Below are 21,219 nucleotides of genomic sequence, written 5' to 3' on the forward strand. Positions count from 1 at the left end.
AAGAAGTGGAATATCACATTATTATTTATTTATTAGCAGATGCCCTTATCCATGGCAACTTACAATTGTTACAAGATATCACATTATTTTTGTTACCTATAATTACCCATTTATACAGTTGGGTTTTTACTGAAGAAATCTAGATAAAGTACCTTGCTCAAAGTTACAGCAGCAGCGTCCCCCACCTGGGATTGAACCCACAACCCTCCGGTCAATAGTCCAGAGCCCTAACCACTACTCCACACAGCTGCCCTAATGGTAGTTTTATATACCTGTACCAACATGAAAATCTGTAAAACTTGAATTGTAGAGATGTTATTTTGAATAATACCCTGGTAATGTTTATGATTATCAATGAAAAAAATTAAAAAATGATGAATACATTTTTGTGACTAATTAGCTATTAACAGTTAAAATATTGAGTACTTTGATATATGTTTCAATATTAACTAAATCAAGTTATTAATCAAACTGATAAATCTTGTTACATACCGGTAATTGATTTATTAAAGTGTGGATATGCTGTTATTTTATTGATTACTGGCTCATTCACAGTCGTCTTAAAATAACGCTAGAATATGTTTTGTTGGAAAAATAGTAATACAAAAAAACATTTTTTGACTGATTTAAATTTTGCTGCAGATGGATTTATTTTCATAAGTTTTCTTTTGATTAAGTGGTGTAGCTGCTTTTTTTTATTGTATTTTTTTTTGGGGGGGGGGGGGATGTTGCAAGCCAGCTGAATGTGATTTTGCAAATTGTATTTGGTTGTACAGAGGAGTGGCGAAAAAAGTAACTTGTGCAAGGCTCTCGTTTTCCTCTGTATTGTGTATTTTTCTCTCGTTTCCTTCTGTATTGTGCGCATTCGTCTTTTTTGTGCATGACAGTTCAGCGTGAGAGGTAACAGCTGGATATTTTAGTTACACAGTGTTCAGAAATTAGGATTTAAGTTATGTTTTTGTGCACATTGTACTGGTTTTACTGTTCAGGTATTTACGAATGGGAATAATAAGAGACATGCACTTCTTTCTTGTTTGATGACCAAGAAAAATAACTGCATTTCTAAAATGTTCAATTATTCATAGGTGCCTAATTAAAGGTTTGATAAAAACGTCTGTTTAGCTTTTGCAATTTTATTTACTAAAATTAAAGTGTTTTTTTATTTTCACTCAGTGCATATTCTGTGTGATTTCCATCTTACACACTATTTATTCAAATGAATAAAGGACAGTTTAGACTAGGTTTATTAATAATGTTACAGGTTTAAACACATGAAATGTTTTTAATTTGACATTTTCCCAAGGAGTGATAATAGTGGGCCGCAGTGCCTAATGCAGCGGAACAGGTGGGCCTCGGGTAAATAAAGTTTCGGAACCCCTGATTTAGAGGACAGATCTCAAACCGTTTCATGCACTAGAGCGGCCATTTTGGAAAGAGCTTTGAAACAAATTTTAAAGTTATAAGTGTAAAAAGTTGTCAGAATGTTAACAATGAAAAGAAAAATTACGAGTACGTTATTTAAACGTTGTAGCAACATGTGGGGGACATATTACGGTATATTTTTTTTGTAACCCTGCTACTTACTCTTTAAATCAGTCAATGAGAGATTTACTGTATCTGTTTAAACTGGTAAATCCAAAACACCACATAACCCAGTGTCATAACTGCTGCAGATTACACTGAAATGCTACATGGAAAGGGTTTGATTAAAACATGTGACCAAAGACCAGGAATTTAAGTGTACACAAAATAAGGCCCAACATGCTTTGCCGGTCAGTATAATCTGTCAACCCCCCACCTAGTTGCTTGGTCTACTCTGTCAACAGAAACATATCCATTTCTCTCGAACCCTCTTGCACTAGTTATTTAGAAGCACTGCTGCCCGATTGTGCCGTCTTTTATCCCATTCTGCTGGGGAATTTAATGATGTGCTGATAGTTATGTTCCATATGTCACCAAAACAGACTGTGCCAAGCCACTCCCCCATAGCCTGGCACTATTTCATGTGGCCTTAGATTAAGAATATTCAATGGCAATAAAATTATACCGATAGTTCTATATAATGTGTGTATGTACAGAGGTCTCGCTTTATACTTTATCAGTTTCAGAAGTGTTTGTTCAATGGTTCCACATTGCATTAGTGTGGAGAAGGAATCACACTGGCAGTGTTAACATACCCAGTCAGGACATAAACTTATTTTTGGGCAGTGTGATGAATTGACAGCACCCATGTTTTCAATCTGCAATGCTGTCAATGTTTTATTTCGCAATCACTACATAAATCAAACACAAAAACAGAATGGAAGACGAGAAAACATTTCTGAAACCATTTTCTTAGTGTAAATCTAGCAAGGTTTTGCTCAAAACAATATTTGACCTGCTCCATGTCACAGCTAAGCTTCCGTTACTAGTTTTTTTTTTTTTTTTTACCGTAAAATGGTTTTATTACTGTCAGGAAAATGTGCTTTTACCCTTGCCACTAGTTGCTAAACAGGGCAAGTGCAGTCTAGACTGCATGGACGATTGTGATCTTTGGTAATTGTACTGGATTAATTTTGACCTGAATCCAATCATCGAATCAGTCACTAATGCAATCTCTATTTTTAAGTGTAATAACTGGAAATCACAACTGTTACTGCAATTTCCCAATGACAGTACAGCATTTCTGTAAAAAAAAAGTATATTTCTGAATGTGTGCATGAAACACAGAGCAACCTCCAGAATCAGAGGATCAGAGCAATAATTCTGCTTGCTTTTGTGCAGTTATATAGGAAACCTGAATCACTACTAACCCTCCTCATTCCCTTATCACAACTCCGCCACCACAAACTTAAAATGCATGTCATTTCACTTGAAACCTTCGTAGCATCAATAGACTATATAATAAAAGACACCCTGGCTATAAACCTCCACCAAACCCATAATTGGCTGTTAAAAAAAAAAGAGAGAGATGATCTGGTCCAGAACTGAGGTTATGCCTTGACCATTAAATATTTATTCTGAAAAGGCTGTGTCTAGCAAAAAAAAAGGTTATTTTTATCTGTTTAGAGTAAAATTCATACAATACATCTTTATTTAATCATTCCAATTAGAAAAAAAAATGTAAGGAATACTTCTGTACAGGAATAGTAATAGTAATAATAAAAATGGCGCTGCTCAAGGTGTCCCATGTGCGTGAACAGTAGCGAAACTGTTAAATTATGTGAAAGGGTTTGTCTCTGAGAGAAAATGCATTTTCCTCACTCCCACGGTGCTTTTACACTGCATAATTCTATCATAGGGAGTTGAAGCTTAGATTGGCCTTGAGGTAAAATAATGTGCTGGAGGCTTAAGAAATGCAAAGTGAATCAGGGGGGGAAACAACAGCTAATGTAAGGAGGGAGGAGAGGGCTGCATTGCCATCATCTGTATATAGAATGGCCACAAATCACAGATCACAGGGTTTTTGTACCAAACTAACACAGACTGTATTTACTGTGTGAACACAGGCTCACAAGGGAAGCCGGTTCGCTGTTTAAACGGCAACCCTATAAGCATCGTACTGGAAGCTTAGGCTGATATTTGGGGGAGGGATTATTGAATGATTGCTCTCTCTCACGAGGATTATTGAACAATTGCCCATCAAATCATTCTTATATAAATCTCAGGGAAACTCACCCGGGCGTTGCCGTGGCAATCCCAGTTGTATTTCTACCCTTCACGTCCCCAACTTCCACCTTAATGCAGGCAGTGCCCTTGTTGGGGAGGAAGGGCGCGGCTTCGTCACGGTCCACCCTGCTGACCTGGCATCATCAGATCAGTTCCTCTTTCAGAGGGCGTGGCTTCGTCATGGTCCACCCTGCTGACCTGGCATCGTCAGATCAGTTCCTCTTTCAGAGGGCGTGGCTTCGTCACGGTCCACCCTGCTGACCTGGCATCGTCAGATCAGTTCTTATCTCAGAGGGTGGTGGCTTTTTCATCTCCCCTTAACAGACGGGACCAGCGGCCAAATGGTCCTTAATCACCTCTCAACATACCCACACAAGTAGTCATGATCCGGACATTGAATTAACTATTAGACTAATTATTTACAGAATATTGCTGCTATAACCATGCTGCATGATTAATTTATTAATAGCATTATAATTTAATTATACCAAATCACGTTTTTATTTACATTGAAGGGAACATATACTGTGTCGCCCAAATGCTTATAATGTCAGCAAAAACATGTATTATGTTTTCCCTTCATATATACCTATCTATGTTTAATAGAGAAAGAGAAAACATGCATGTCTCCAGTCACATGACCTAAGAAGGTGAACTCATTGGTTGCTGATTTTGAGACTTGCGAGTGGGTTTAACACACTAGCATGTTTAAACTTTGCGAGCTGACTGAAATGGATCGTCTGATGCTGTAAAATCGCATTGCAAAGCATAACACCCTGAGGTGACAGTCATAGCATATGACCTGAGAGTAAGGCAAGTAAACAGAACATTTACTGATATAGCTCACAAAAGAAGTGAGATGTATGTAGGGCCCTTAGTTTTCGACAACAAAAAACGTTGCAAAAAATTATCTCCACATTTTTCTGGTTAAATATCAGGGTTAATTTTGGCGGACGTGAGGACAGGAAAAAAAAAAAATCAACACATGAGAAAAGTAAGTATTCATAAAAGTAAAAGTATTCAAAGCAAAAGGAGTTTAATGCTGTAGAACTGAAACCCAAAACACTACATACTCTTTAAATTTATCAGTTGAGGCCACACTTTTGCGATGGGGGTAAAACAGCACAATGACTTTCCAGAATGATGATTCGCTGTGAAAAGCTTCAGGGGACATATTTTTCATTCAGAAATTTGAGTTTTGTGCAAAGGCTTTGCCTAGTTTCTTGAGTAGCTGCTTGTCTTTTCCGCTTTTGAAAACCGCACCAGCATCAATTACGAACTTCTTTAAATTAGCAATTTCCAGAATACCCATTGCATGAGAGACAGCAACGTGCAATAGATGAGCTGGGCAAGACAAACTAAGCAATTCAGGGTTTTCATTCAGCTTTACGTGCTGTGTGAACTTTGCGCAGCAAGAAGCCCAGTCGGAATTCACTGCTGCCACATCCTGCCAGGTAAGTGCATATTCAGTTAAAGTTTTACCAACACAAGCTGCAGCTGTTTGACTATTTGCTGAAGTTTACAAACTCCAAATCTGCTTTTCCACAACAAAATGAAAAAATAAAAACAAAATTGCCACGACAGGCAATGTTCTCCTCCAAATATTTCAGGTTTCGCACAAAATTCCTCAAAGGACCATCAACAAGGCCTAACGGCTGCCCTGAAAAGCATAGGACACGGACAATTTCACTGACTACATCGTGTTGATCTCAATCTTTCTGCCGTGCCTAAGTGAATGCTAATTCCAATGTATGTATGTTTTTATTTTCACCTTCTTCTTTTAGTCTTAGGTGTCGTTTGCTTTCCAAATGTTCTTTAATCCGGTCGGCCTGAGTGTTGATTTTGATGGCACACCATTTGCAGCGCAAACATTCAACCTCACTCACTTCTCCTGTTTTCTTTTTTTAAAACTTTCAAAAACCTCTTTATGTTTGAAAATGTAGTCAGATACCGTTTTTTCTTTTCCTACTCATTTTAGTATGCAAAGCAATTCCTTTGAAAGCTGTTAACTGTTAAAAGCTGTGTACATGGTGGGCGTGAGATTCATTGACAGTACATACAGATATGCACCTGTGTGTGTATCTTCCACTACATTGCCATACTTTAACAGACCGTTTTGTATATACAGTACACGTAGTCTAATTTATTATTAACATAAACGCATATATCTAATGCAATGTATTGTATTTTCTTAATACAATACATTACAGTATAGTTTCTCGCTATAAACCGAAAACAAAGGGCCCTAGATGTATGGTATACGCAACATCGTGTGTGAACCCATTCACAGCAATACCCTCTGAATTCTCAATGTTAGTTGGCTACAATGGTTTAGGAAGTGGTCAAAGTGATAATAATCGTTATCCATGGCATGTAACGTAACTTTTTTTTTTTCAAGCTTGAGGTTCCAGTTTATAATGAATACATTACACATTCATATTTATAAAGCCTCCTATAAATTCAACTCCTTTTATATAGAATACCAAACATTATACCCTGCCGCAGACATAACTCGTCTTGGGCAAATTGATTTTAAATACAGTATATATCTTCCTTTTCAATCCCTGTCTCTTGACTGGAGAGTTTCTATTAGGGTCTACAAAGCTGGAAGCCCAATCACACCAGAATTGCAGATATTCACGTCTTCAGTTTGAGTGAGGGTATGTTTTTCAGAAGTCTATCAGCATTGAAGCTGGTAGGTTTAAATATGAGGCTGGGTGATAGAGAAAAGGAGATAGGCACTACTGTACAAGCTATATAAGTAGTGAAAGATGTTAACAACGTTTCATTTAAATTAATTAACGTTTCACAGTAGATTCTTATTGGTCCTAGTCCTGTAGATTGCTAGATTTACTTTTAGTTCAAAGAGGGGGGCACTGTTTATTCTTCCCCTTGATATGCTTTATCATACACCTCTGTGCGTTGCTATACCGTTGCTATACCTTCTTTCACTATGTTTTACTACATGTTGCTCTGATTTTATCGTCACCATAACTTAATAAGGGAAGCATTTACCTGAATAAATCCACCACCACACAGTGCTTAGACTGCAATACTGCAATGACACAGTACATACCGTATACAATTTGCTTTTCCAATAAATTGAAACTGCTTATGAATGATTGTCAATACCAACCCACTTATTATTCAACTTCTCTCATTTTGAGCAAGCAGTTGCTCAGAAATCTGCTTAATTAATATTGGTCTACATATTGGATTTAAATACCAGTGACTTAATTGTCTCCATTCTCAGTCGCTCAGCAGTGCTTCTGTATGACAGACTGCTCCGTGTGAAACTAATATGATTTATAGTGTCACATAAAAACTGAAGCATTCTAAATAAACAGTTTACACTTAGGTAGCAGTAGGATCACGCTTTAATGATTTTGCAGATGGAATTACTTTGGTTTCTCATACATTTTTGAACCATGGTTTATAAAACATGTATACACTTTTATTGAGCTTTATATGTAAGATATACACTCATGTATCATAATTTAGACTTTTAGGGAGTTTGAGGACATGACTGTCAGATAGTATATTCTTTTCTTTTGCAGTTGTTTCAGGTTTTACAGCTCTTTTTTCTTGTACTATTCCTTTGCCTTTTTATGATTTACAATTACTGTGGGGGTTTGTTATTGCAATTACTGAAGTGTAGAGGTGCTTTGAGTATAAGTTCAGGAACTGTTTTTCAGTTCCAATTACCTGCCATAGACATATGCAATGTAGGCTAGATTGGCCAAAGTGCCTTTGTATTAGTAAGTGCCAGCACCATGTAGTGCACAGCAGTGTGTTGCCAGAAAAAGCATTAACCCCTTCTCTGCTGAGGCCCTTGTGACGCTACAGGAATTTTGTGGTTTTGGGAGTTGGCTGTTTTACATCAAAATTACCATATGTTCCCTTTCAGATACACCAGGCAAACTATATATTGTCTTTTTTTGTCAGACTGAAGTTTTTATTAGTATCAAGTTTCTGTGGGTTTTTGGGTCATGTGACCACAAAATACAGCTATTATTGTAACTAAAATGCTACTTTTTCATCAAATGCATTATACCTACATCACATTTAGTCCCTAAAATCCTAATGTTTGATGTAAGATTGTAGGAATGTTTAAGCTGCTGGATGTTTCTATGCCTGTGTGTAAATCCTTTAATTAGTTTGGGGGGTTTACATGCTCTAGACCAGTGGTGCACAACTCAGGTCATGGAGGGCCGGTGTCCCTCCTGGTTTTTGTTCTAACCATACCCTAAATTAGTTAATTGGACCAATTAAGCTTCTAATAAGGTCCAATAAAGTACTTTAGGGTGCAGTTGGAATAAAAACCTGCAGGGACACCGGCCCTCCAGGACCGAGTTGTGCACCACTGCTCTAGACTAACACTAGGCCACTTTAACTTTTCCACTTCGTATTATGCTGCCCGTGGTCTATAGCAGTGGTTCTAAAACTTTTTGGACCTCGCCCCCAATAATCCTTCTGCAATCTGAGGTAATATCACTGCATGTAGTAAAAGTCACTTGTTTTTCATAATATTTGGACAGCATTAGATCCACTGTTAAAAAGACAGTGGTTTTGAATTGATCTGAGAGTACCGAGTTCAGAAATACAAGATATGTGCACCTTTATATAGCTTTTCAGGTGTTTACATGCCCTAGACTGACACCAGGCCACTTTTCCACTTCATATTATGCAGCCCATGGTCTGTAGCACCCACCCCAATTTCATGTTCCCAGTACTCTACCAAAGAATGAGGTACCCTGGCATAAGTATACATTTTTTGAAACTCCACAAAATAAGGATTTTAGAAAAGGGTAACATAACATTGCTCTTCAATGGTTTGTTACCCATAATTCCGCTGGAGCCCAAGGTAATGTTGTCGCATGACATCAAAACAAGTGATTTTCACTACCTTTGGTTGCATTACCTCAGGTACTGGTACAACATGTGTCATGGTGATTTGTTCTGGGGTTTATTTAGTCCTTCCAGGACTTGTTTACAGGGTGGTACCTTTCAAAACACTCTGGCTGAGAGGGACAGTGTGGACAATAGTCCCGTGTATCCCTCTGTATGCCTGTCTGGGAACATATACAGCACTTTTTCAGTGGCTTGACTTTTCTCCCAGACTGTGGCAGCGTTCGAACAAAATTACTTTCACTAAGCCTTGCCACTGTTTCCAATCTTTCAGTCTCTGATATTTCATGTGTATCAAACACAAGGCTAGAGATCACAGAGGTCTGGTGTCATACTTGGGTACACTACATAGGTACACTACATAGGTGTTGTACAAAGAATTCTGGGCCATGTACATGCCAAGCTTCTTATACCATGCCATGGTCTTCCAAGCAGCATTGTATGGCTCCAGAATCTGGTCTGATTGATCCATGCCTCCCATGTATTTATTGTGGTCCAGGACACACTAGGGCTTGTTTGTGTGTGTGCCCAGACCTCACACAGGAACTGCTACAATAGCCTCATCGTGGATAGTGGTGAGGAGTTACACATCTTTTTTATCAGCGTATTTAACTGCCAGCAGTTCCTCACAGCGCAGAGTGCTGGTTTCACCATGCCTGAGTTTTTTGGCAACCAATTGTCATGGAAATCCCTTCCTGTTGGGTCTTTTTGTACCACAAGCCACTGTTTGTGATGTGTACAAGTCCTAAACAGAGGGAACACTGTGTAGAAGTTATCTACATACAAACGGTAGCCAAGATTTATTATTATTATTATTATTATTTATTTCTTGGCAGACGCCCTTATCCAGGGCGACTTACAATTGTTACAAGATATCACATTATTTTTACATACAATTACCCATTTATACAGTTGGGTTTTTACTGGAGTAATCTAGGTAAAGTACCTTACTCAAGGGTACAGCAGCAGTGTCCCCCACCGAGGATTGAACCCGCGACCCTCCGGTCAAGAGTCCAGAACCCTAACCACTACTCCACACTGCTGCCCTGGAGAGGAAAAACAAGCTCCCACACAATTTTACAGTGGTCTGGAAGCATGGGGGGCAATCTGAGAGACCTTCTCTGTGTACAATCTGAACCAATGAGTGTATCCAGCAGAACTCTCACAGAGTTTGTACAGTTCAATCCCATAATGGGCACACTTCATGGGAATATACTATTTCAAGAGAAGCCTCCCTTGAACAGCACGAAGGACTCATTTACAGATATATTTTGGCCAGGTGTATATGTCTCTTCAAATTTATGCTGCAGATGGTCTAGAAGTGGCTGTAATTTGAAGAGCCTGTAAAATTGAGGATGGTCCCTCAGGAGAGCCTGAGAATTGTCGTTGTAATGAAGAAACTTTAAAATTAACTGTAAACTGTAAAATTGGGGCAGCATGGATTGGGTTGGTGGACCAAAATAAATCCATTCTAGGTTTATCCCCTAGTCCCATTAGAAGTGATAAGCCCCATAACATTTCTTCAGTGATGAACAACTGAAAAATGTTAATTGGGGTAAACCTAGTTGTGTTCACACTGGTACGTGGTGCACCAGAAAAAGGGGGTATTTGAGGCTGGATGATGTTAGGGGGGATCCAGTGGGAAAATGGCTGAAATCTACCACCCTTCGGTCCAGGCCCACCTACTGTACTGGATTCAGGCAGGGGCTCAGACTCAGTTTCCATAGGTCCCTCTTCCTGACCAGTGTTGATCTCCTCACTGGAGGAAGTGCCAGTTAGTTCATATTCACTGCCAGTCATCTGGCACAAAATCACTCCCTGAGCCAGACTCCGTTAGGAGGTTAGCAACAGCATCTGCATTGAGCTGCCCGCCTTGCATTTTTTTCCCCAAATAACCTCCTCTGCCCAGTACAAATACAATTATAAATAAAAAAATGCAATAATAAAATTAGATCCTATACGATTACAATGTGTGTTGTGTGTTTCATTGAATTATCTCCAAAGAGAAGCGGGACTAAAAAGGACCAGAGACTGCATTTAGTTGGCAGTAACACACGGCCAAAACAGTGTGCTGTGGACTTTGTTTTATTTTATTATTTGTCACAGTCTGAGTAGCACTATGCTGCTCAGCTGTAGTTGTACAACTGGCTAGTAAACCAGCACACTTTATCTGCCCAGTGTAGAGTCCCGGCTTAATAAACAGTTGAATTTGAGAACCTGTAAAATCTGTATGAGCCTGCTTCATTCCCGCGCAACGCTACAATAATATATATATATTTTTTTAAATGGAGCAGAAGAAAAATCTAATCAAACCAATAATTGCAAATTGTTTGAGGGGATATGGGAAAAGGAGAAAAAATCTAATCAATAAAGTATAAGTCTTATTTTGTGTGTTTTATTTTACCCAAATATAGAACAGGAAAAAATCAGATCAAGTAATTATAAAGACGTTTTTAAATGAATCAGGAGAAGAACAAAAAAAAATCAATAATTACAATCAAACCGTAGGGAGAAAATAAAAATCCTGAAAAGTTTTCAGTTGCATGGGGAGAGGTGAAAAAAACACTAATCAAAATCGTTTAAAGAAAGAAAATAATAGGGATGGTCGATCTAATATACAATTATAAAATAAAAAAAGTGATGTAATACAACCTAACACAACAAAGTCTGAGTTACAAGGCTTCAAGTACAGTAACTAGAATAAAAAAAAAATGTTCCTAATCTTTATTTTAGCCTCTGATCACTGAGCTTACACCACTGGACAAAAGATATATAAATAAAAAATGAAACCACAACGTTTCAACTACCTCCCCACACACGTGATGTTACAATGGTGTCGATATGACAACCTCAGAACTAGGCAGTATCTTCCTGTACCGTCACATCAACAAAACAAGATGCAGAAAATAGTCAGATGTGTTACTACAATGCTAATTTTCTGACACACAGCTCGGTAACACAGTTCCTAATCAAAAGAAAACTTTTTCTTATCGATCCTCTTGAACAGATAAGAAAACAACATGCAGATTGTTTTGAATTTTACTCTGGATGTATCACAGCACTACCTACAGTTAGCGTTCAAGCAGGCTCTAAATTAGGTTTAACAACTGTGTCACATCGAATCCAATATTATCTGTATGAGAACTTCTCGAAATGAAATACCGCAAATCCAGCATTTTGCTTTTTTAAAATATGTTTTTAATAAGGATGTACCTGGCATGTCTGGCAGCCCTGAGTGAGCATTTTTGAGGATGTATCAGGTACATCCAATAGCAGTCAAGGGATTAAACCAAAGTGGCAGATCACTTAATAAACCTGGCTCGTATTCCATAAAGACACTTTGATCGAGCCTATGATAGATATATCTATGACAGGCAAGACTAGAACTGATGAGGAGTCCCTGAACTCAGGTGAAAGCATCTAAACACAGTTGTATTCACACATTAAAAACACTGTCACTGAAATAAGAACCAGTCAGAATGACTGCAAGCATAACCAAAAAAGGGGCCTGTCAAAAAATTACATTTTCTTACTTTCTCGTTAACATTCCAGAGGAATATGAAAAGAAAAAATGTAGGAAAGAAAAACAGAAATTAAATTAATTTCTGCAGTAGATTACAATGGGTGTGTCCTGTAGACTCCTAGGTTTACTTTTGGTGAAACATCGATGCAAACAAAGGTCTGTGATATCGAATGTAAAATCAAGTATCGTGTGACAACCTACTTCAGATTACACCAAAGAAACCCACAAAACTGATCCTGGCCATGTCATGCACCTTGAGCTATTAATAGGGAAGTTGATTTTTGTATGTATTTTTTTTAGATCTGTTTTGTTGCTGTACTTCAGTATCTCTGAATGGCACATTCAAAACCATGTTCAATGTTGTGAGCCGTGTGAGCAGAAACCAGAAAGATATATAATTGTTATTATAAAACAGTGTGTTAGAATGCTGCATGCTGATTGGTCCATCAGTGTTCCAAGCCGGTACAATATCCAGCACAATGTCACGATTAGAAACTACTCAGGAACAAAGGCAAATCACCGCACCTGTGCTAACCAGGTATCACTGCGTCATGCAAAATCAAAGAAAACACCTCTCAAAATACCCGCTGTCATGAAAGATACTGAAGACATCACTTTTGGACTGTTTGCACCAATGACAATTCATGAATGGTTACAAAATGAAGCTGCATCAATTCATAAAAGCAACTCTTCCGAAACTGAAGAAAAGAAAAAGTTGACCTGTCACACTGAGGTAATGTAACATTGACGTGCTAGAAAAAAACTTGGAATTAAATGAATGCCACAAAACAAACATTTATAAATCTGTTTTATAAAAGCAGTAAGGCACCTGAGGGCATGGGGTGGGCTGGATATTGTCTCTTCTTGGTTGGTTGGGCCTCATGTCTAACAACGCACCAAGAAGTGACACTATCCAGCACAACCCTTGCCCTCTCATGCCTTATTACTTAACTAACTTCAGTCCTGGGGGGACCTCAACATACTTGCCAACATTTGGAAACTGTTCAGCAGGAAACCAGCAGGGGGGTGGAGCGGCGACAGGTGGGTGTAGCTAACTCCAGTACTTCATGTTCCATTTGTTCCCACATTTTACTCAAAATCATACACATTAAATCGTTAACACTTTGCATTAAGTGTCTAATTACTGTGTATTTACACAGCAGTTTCTTTGTAAAATTGTGTGTACTTACAAGTATTTACAATGTAAATCTTTTTGTGCACGATATATGTAAGTACACAATTGTATCAGAAAAGGATTAGCGTTAGGGATAGTTTTAGAGTTAGGGTTAAGGTTAGGATTAGGATGAGGGTTATTCAATGAACTTTTTTTACACATTAAGTACATTATAACTATGTATAATAACATTGTAATTATGTGTAAGTAAACATGTATTTACAAAGCAATTACTATGTAAATACTGTAAGATAGCGGGTTGTGAGAGACAGCAGGGAGGGGGTTAAAACCTCCCTGCGAGAAATGCACCTTTTTGTTTAATTTGTGTTTCATTTAGTTTGCTAATTGTTTTATTATTTAATTATCATCCGCACCTGGGCGTTATTGGAAATTAGGCCCAGGTGCGGGGTTTAAAAGGAGAGCAGGCAGTCTGTTCGGGGCTGCAGAGTGGAAGGAGGCAGAGAGGTGCGCTGTCTCCAGGTAGCCAAAGAAAGAGAGCGAAAAAGTAAGTGCGGTTTCAAACCGGTGTGTTTTGAGAAGGGCGGGTAAACAGCATAGCTGTCCCGCGTTAGTCAGGGTGTTACAGAAAGTTGAGTTAGGGCTCCAAGAGGAGCTAGGTGTTTGTTTTGCTTTTGTATTTTGTTTGTGTTATTTTTGTGTTTATTAAAAAATTAGCGCGTCAGCGCTTGAAAAATCCATTCCTGTGTTCCTGGGTCAAGTTCTTAAAGGGGCAACGAACCCGAGCGAGGGTAATCGTTTTTACATATGGTGGCAGAGAGTGTGGGCGCCCCTAAGACCCAGAAGATGGATTTATTGCAAATGATCGAACAGATCACCAGAAATGCCGTTGCTCAGAAGGAGCAACTTGAGAGATGGGGGAGAGAGATGGGGTTGGCACCGCAGAAAAGAAGAGAGCCAACCGAATTGGAGCTGTTACTCCAAAAATGGGAGCAGGCTAGCGGAGCTCCGCAGCCTCCCGAGCCAGAGGGGGAGGAACTGCCGCTGCCAGAGCCCAGAGGGGAGGAGCCGCCGCTTCCGGAGCCCAGAGGGGAGGAGCCGCCGCTTCCAAAGCCCAGAGGGGAGGAGCCGCCGCTTCCGGAGCCCAGAGGGGAGGAGCCGCCGCTTCCGGAGCCCAGAGGGGAGGAGCCGCCGCTTCCGGAGCCCAGGGGGGAGGTGAAAAGTTTACCTCCACCACAGCCCCGACCACCGCCCCTACGGTCCAGTCCGGCACCGCTGCGTCCAGTCCCTCACCCTTTGCTCCAGGACACCCGGCCGGTCTTCCCGGACCTTCCTGCGCTGGACCTTGAGCCCAGGAGTGTGCAGCACTGGCCACAGCTTTTCCCCTGGTCCCCTGCTCCGCTCTTCCCGAGCACCCAGACGTCGCTGGGCTGCTGCCAGACGTCGCTTTTGCTCCCCCTGTTCGCTGCTTCGCTTCCCCTGGGTGATCGGACGTCACTGCGCCGGTTCCCAGGGGAAGATCTCTGCCCACTGCTGCATCCTCCAGTGCCACGGTATACGCTCCGGTCGCCCCTGTTGAGCCGTTGGGTCCCCTTGTCGCCGGTGCGAGGTCCCTACCTGGCTGAGCCGGGACGTGGACCGATCCACCCTCAAGCCTGCCCGTGGAAGAGGGCAAGAAAGGACATTTATGGACTTGAGGGTGGGTGGTTGTGTTTTAGGGGAGGAGGTGGCCGTCTCGTGGCCTGTGTCTTGTAAAGACAAGGGGGGGGAAATGTAAGATAGCGGGTTGTGAGAGACAGCAGGGAGGGGGTTAAAACCTCCCTGCGAGAAATGCACCTTTTTGTTTAATTTGTGTTTCATTTAGTTTGCTAATTGTTTTATTATTTAATTATCATCCGCACCTGGGCGTTATTGGAAATTAGGCCCAGGTGCGGGGTTTAAAAGGAGAGCAGGCAGTCTGTTCGGGGCTGCAGAGTGGAAGGAGGCAGAGAGGTGCGCTGTCTCCAGGTGGCCAAAGAAAGAGAGCGAAAAAGTAAGTGCGGTTTCAAACCGGTGTGTTTTGAGAAGGGCGGGTAAACAGCATAGCTGTCCCGCGTTAGTCAGGGTGTTACAGAAAGTTGAGTTAGGGCTCCAAGAGGAGCTAGGTGTTTGTTTTGCTTTTGTATTTTGTTTGTGTTATTTTTGTGTTTATTAAAAAATTAGCGCGTCAGCGCTTGAAAAATCCATTCCTGTGTTCCTGGGTCAAGTTCTTAAAGGGGCAACGAACCCGAGCGAGGGTAATCGTTTTTACAATACACAGTAATTAGAGACACATAATGCAAGTGTTACCAGGGTATCTCATAGGGAGCTGCAACTATCTTCATAATGGAATACAAAATAAAATCATGGGTACACGAGTAAATTCACTAACTGACATGAAACTGCTTCATGAATCTATTCCCATATGTTTACATTGGTGGATAACAAGGTGGTTATTATGTAAGGAGTCAAGGGAGCTTGACTTAGTAGGGCTCATTATATGTGTGACCTGTACAGCATGTGAATAAAAATGATCAGAGAATGCAATTTACCGTCCCCAGTGCCAAGTATATGTATAGAGGGACAGGAAACAGCCTCATGAGTAACTCTGCAATCTTATTTATAGTACAGTATCATAGTTATATTTTTGCACATATTTTCGCAGGAAAATGTCTCTTCATTATCACAGCTAGGCTGGGTCTACATGACTCACATTAAAAGCGAAAGTTTCAGAGTTCAAAGCAAGTCCCTTGGGGATCATGCAGAATACAAAGCAGATGTTTGTTTTTTTTTATTTCTATTTTGCGATCCACCAAGCTTTCTACATGACAATGGAGAAGCAGGCCACCATCTCCAAAAGAGATAAGCATTTTTATCTGATTTTTTTTGTGTTTGTTTCATAGTCGTTTTGTATTAACAACTCTAGAATAATAGCTGGGAATCAAATGCACTACAAAAGATTTCACCTCCTATCCACTCATTGTGTGTGAATAGTGTCTGCTGTTTACATCTAAAGTAATCGACCCACTAAGTTATGCCAAGCAATGGAACAAGAGAATTATGACACTATTGTTTACTGGAAAATAAATCTTCTCTGAATTCAAGTCACATGCCTAATTTCAGGACCAAAGGAAGCAACATTAAACCCTTTTAAAATCAAACTATTATTAATAAATACAATTTTGCTAAACCTTAGCAAAAGCTCCAGCGCAGTAACAATACAAAAAAAAAAAAAAAAAAACACAGTAAGAGAAAAGAAACAGTATGTACAGTACTTAGCAATATTTGTAGTTTAGCTAGTCTGGAAAAGGTGGACTAAAGTTCCTCTTATTAGGGATCAGAAAGCAGTTGTATTTCATTTTATATATACAACTTCATGATTGAAAGCTAGGACTCAATCCAAATTTCTGTGAGACTTCATGTCAACTTCCTCAGGACCAAGATGGCTGCTGCAAGCACCACATCTCATGTATAATGCATGAATTATGAAACTAAATACAATACTAATCTTTAATATACCAACATTTAAATGTGCGTGGAAATACAACTGTCACCAAGTAGGGAAAGCGCTACTTCAGATTAGATAGACAAAGTGGGTGTATTAATTTATTGTCCCATGATTAGCAGTGCCTTTTACATAAATAAGGCTGGTTTGGTGTTAATCAGGCCAGAAGGCAGAAAGAGTCCAGACAAAGATTGTGGGTACAAGCAACAAGCTAATGTATTTTAGTACTAAAATGCTTCAGACCATACATACCCTAATTACACAGTTCCATTTTACAATGGTAACACTTTACATTGTGTCTCTAATTACTGTGTATTTACATAGTAGTTAATTAGTAAAAACATGTGTATTTACATAGGAGGCTGTGTGCTCCAGTGAGCTTGTAACTAGGAGGTCCTCGGTTCACTCACTGTGTGACCCTGAGCAAGTCACTTAACCTCCTTGTGCTCCGTCTTTCGGGTGAGATGTAGTTGTACGTGACTCTGCAGCTGATGCATAGTTCACACACCCTAGTCTCTGTAAGTCACCTTGGATAAATGTGTCTGCTGAATAAACAAATAATACAAATAATAATAGACATAATTACAATGTTATTATGCATAGTCACAATGTACTTAATGTAACCCTGACCCTAACACTAACAGTAATCCTATCCCTTTTCTGATATAATTGTGTACTTAAGATTCACACATTAAGTACATTATAACTATGCATAATAACATTGCAATTATGTGTAAGTACACATGTACTAAGTACATTATATGTAAGTACACAGTAATTAGAGACACTTGATGTAAAGTGTTACCTTTATAACATACAGAGTCAGGGACTTGTATCATTAGCCCATGTTATTGCAGATACATCCGAAGCACATCTACACAGCTCACATCTGAGATACAGTCAACCGTGTACAACCCAGTAAGTGGTGCTAAAGAACTGAATACATTGCCTAGAGGTAGAGAGTCATTACAATCGATGGAGCCTGATGCTCCGGCTCCAATGAGCCATGACCCCATCCCATTTGATCTCATTAACACATCTGGCCCCTGGAGTAGATTGATGTGGGAATTGACCCCCCAGGGAGATATATATATATATATATATATATATATATATATATATATATATATAAGAACATAAGAAGAACATAAGAAAATTTACAGACGATAGGCCCATCTTGCTCGTTTGGTTTTAGTAGCTTATTGATCCCAGAATCTCAACAAACAGCTTCTTGAAGAATCCCAGGGTGTCAGCTTCAACAACTGGGGAGTTGGTTCCAGACCCTCACAATTCTCTGTGTAAAAAAGTGCCTCCTATTTTCTGTTCTGAATGCCCCTTTATCTAATCTCCATTTGTGACCCCTGGTCCTTGTTTCTTTTTTCAGGTCAAGAAAGTCCCCTGGGTCGACATTGTCTATACCTTTTAGAATTTTGAATGTTTGAATCAGATTGCCGCATAGTCTTCTTTGTTCAAGACTGAATGGATTCAATTCTTTTAGCCTGTCTGCATACGACATGCCTTTTAAACTCGGGATAATTCTGGTTGCTCTTCTTTGCACTCTTTCTAGAGCAGCAAAATCCTTTTTGAAACGAGGTGACCAGAACGGAACACAATATTCTAGGTGAGGGCTTATTAATGCATTGTAAAGTTTTAACATTACTTTAAATTCAACACTTCTCACAATATGTCCGAGCATCTTGTTGGCTTTTTTATAGCTTCCCCACATTGTCTAGATGAAGACATTTCTGAGTCAACATAAACTCCTAGGTCGTTTTCATAGTTCCCTTCTTCAATTTCCGTATCTCCCATATGATATTTATAATGCACATTTTTATTGCCTGCATGCAATACTTTACACTTTTCTCTATTAAATGTCATTTGCCATGTGTCTGCCCAGTTCTGAATGCTGTCTAGATCATTTTGAATGACCTTTGCTGCTGCAACAGTGTTTGCCACTCCTCCTATTTCTGTGTTGTCTGCAAATTTAACAAGTTTGCTTACTGTACCAGAATCTAAATCATTAATGTAGATTAGGAATAGCAGAGGACCTAATACTGATCCCTGTGATACTCCACTTTTCCAGTCTGTCGGTACAACCCCTGTGTCAAGAGACTGTTGCATGATCTTGGTTAGCGGTTTGTAAATAACTTCTTTCATTTCTTTGAGTACTATTGGGAGGATCTCATCCGGCCCAGGGGATTTGTTTATTTTAAGAGCTCCTAGTCCCTTTAACACCTGCCTCTGTTATGCTAAAGTTACTTAAAACTGGATAGGAACAGGTCGACATGTGGGGCATGTTGTCCGTGTCCTCTCTCTCTCTCTCTCTCTCTCTCTCTCTATATATATATATATATATATGTGTGTGTGTGTGTGTGTGTGTGTATAGGTTCCTAAGAAGAAGGTTTTGAAAACTTTACTAACATTGCAACTCTTTGTGCATCAAAATGTTTGGTTGACATGATATGTTTCCTTTAAATGTAGATCTCTACATAGAATAAACAAGTTATCCTTGTCATGTAATCAATTCAGTACACAAACAGTTTTCAGCAGTGCTGTCCTAGATTCCTGTTTTTGTTTTCTCTTCTTTGTATCTAATGAACCTAATGTATCTTCCTGCCCTTGCCTTCCTTGTTTGCATATGTTTTCTTTTTAGGTATTATTTGAAGTATTTTTAACCACAATATGTGCTGGCAAACAAACAAACAAACAAAAAAAAACACAATAATATATGCAGATGACTGAAATATAATGCAAGTTCGGGTCCACAACTTTTGAAAGAAAAGTTTAAACAAGGGTACAGTTGGCATTCAGGGTGTGTAGCCAATCTCCAGTCACTTTATATGAGCTAACTGACTATTTTAAAGAAGGGTTTTAGGGCTTTAGAGTGGCAAAATCTATTCTGAAGTTGGTATAAAAAAAACATTAGTAACACTTTTCTAATAGAACTGTGTATTCCACTATACTTACATGTATAGTGGAATACACAGTAATTAGACACACTTAATTTAAAGTGTTACCAAATTTGTTTCCTTTTTTATTTACACATCAGTGGCATGGATGGATACATTGGGGCATACAGAACAGAAATCTAACACTAGAGGCATCTACTGACACCTAGACAGGACTGCCTAGTTCTCGCTCTACTTGTCCAACTTCAAAAAGACAGTGACAAGAAATGTCACTTCTTCTGTTGAATTATTCATCCATAGGCTCTGTTTTATTTAAACGTGTTAAAATCCCACAGTAAAGGCATTGTAATACATTGTAAAACATGACACAGCTTGAGGAAGCATTAGGGGAAAATAGGATTTGTGATGGTTCTAAGTGAATTATACTTTATTTTTCTTCTTTGAATGACCCATGCAAAATCGACTCTCGATGCTCTCGAAAATCAATGCATGCATTTTTATAAACATAACCTTTCTGCTTAGAAATGTTTTGGACACCATTACTTTTTAAAAAATGAACTCCATTAATGGTGAAGCATGGTGAAAAGTGATGCAACACCAAGACCATGCTGGTAAAAGCATAATGATTAATGTTTAGTTCTAGTTTTGAAACTGTAATGTAAAAAATATGTTCATATAGCAGTATGTTTGTATTAGTATTAGCTGCTATAATCAAACACCAGCTTTCATGACTTCACAAGTCTCTTCTAAATCCACTGATTGGCAAAGAGAAGATGGCTGTTTATTAAAGTCCCTCTATCATTCATGTACATTAAAAACATTAGGAGAGGGGAACACTGGCTGGTAACAGCAGGTTACTTCTTGTAGTTCAGCTGACTGTAAATACAGATTTTACTGCATTAGATCTGCTTTAGATCTGAAAAAATAAGCAGTTTATTGCCAGAAAAACAAAAGTAAACTTGATCACAGATCACAAGATGACACTGGCTCTTATTTTTCTTCTAAATACACAATTACTGATCTAACCTATATTACAAATATATGTGGCAGGCAAACAAAAGTGCAGCTCCAGAACTCCAGGTGAGTTATCAAAAAATAAGACTAGAGAGTAATTGCAATAAAGGACCACTCAGAATGATTGCAGGCATCCTAAAAAGGTACAAAAACATAACTGAAGCTACTTACTGTTTAACCTTTCCTTCTAAAATTGAGTGTGCTACATCGTGGGCAACACATGCCCTTCAAAAGGGGCCTGCTATCCTTTGTGGGGAATGAGCAATACAAAGACTCCCAGGCCTGGACTATTAAAGGAAGTCCAACGCATAAAGCAAGCTGGGTTCTTTGTAAACAGGTATGCTGATGCTTAGCCTGATTTTCTAGCACCACATGTAATCACTATAAAAAGATCAAAGGTGAGTGTGGCGGAGTGTCCCGCCGCTATTTATTATTATTTGTATTTTTGTTTGCGGCGCGGGTAAAAGGGCCGCGTCTTTTATTATTATATTTAAAAACCCCGTGAGGATGCATGGCTGATCAGCTACTGATTATTTAACTAGCTGACAGTCATGCATCCTTA

Source organism: Acipenser ruthenus, chromosome 6 (genome assembly GCF_902713425.1).
Source record: "Acipenser ruthenus chromosome 6, fAciRut3.2 maternal haplotype, whole genome shotgun sequence".
NCBI classification, from domain to species: domain Eukaryota; kingdom Metazoa; phylum Chordata; class Actinopteri; order Acipenseriformes; family Acipenseridae; genus Acipenser; species Acipenser ruthenus.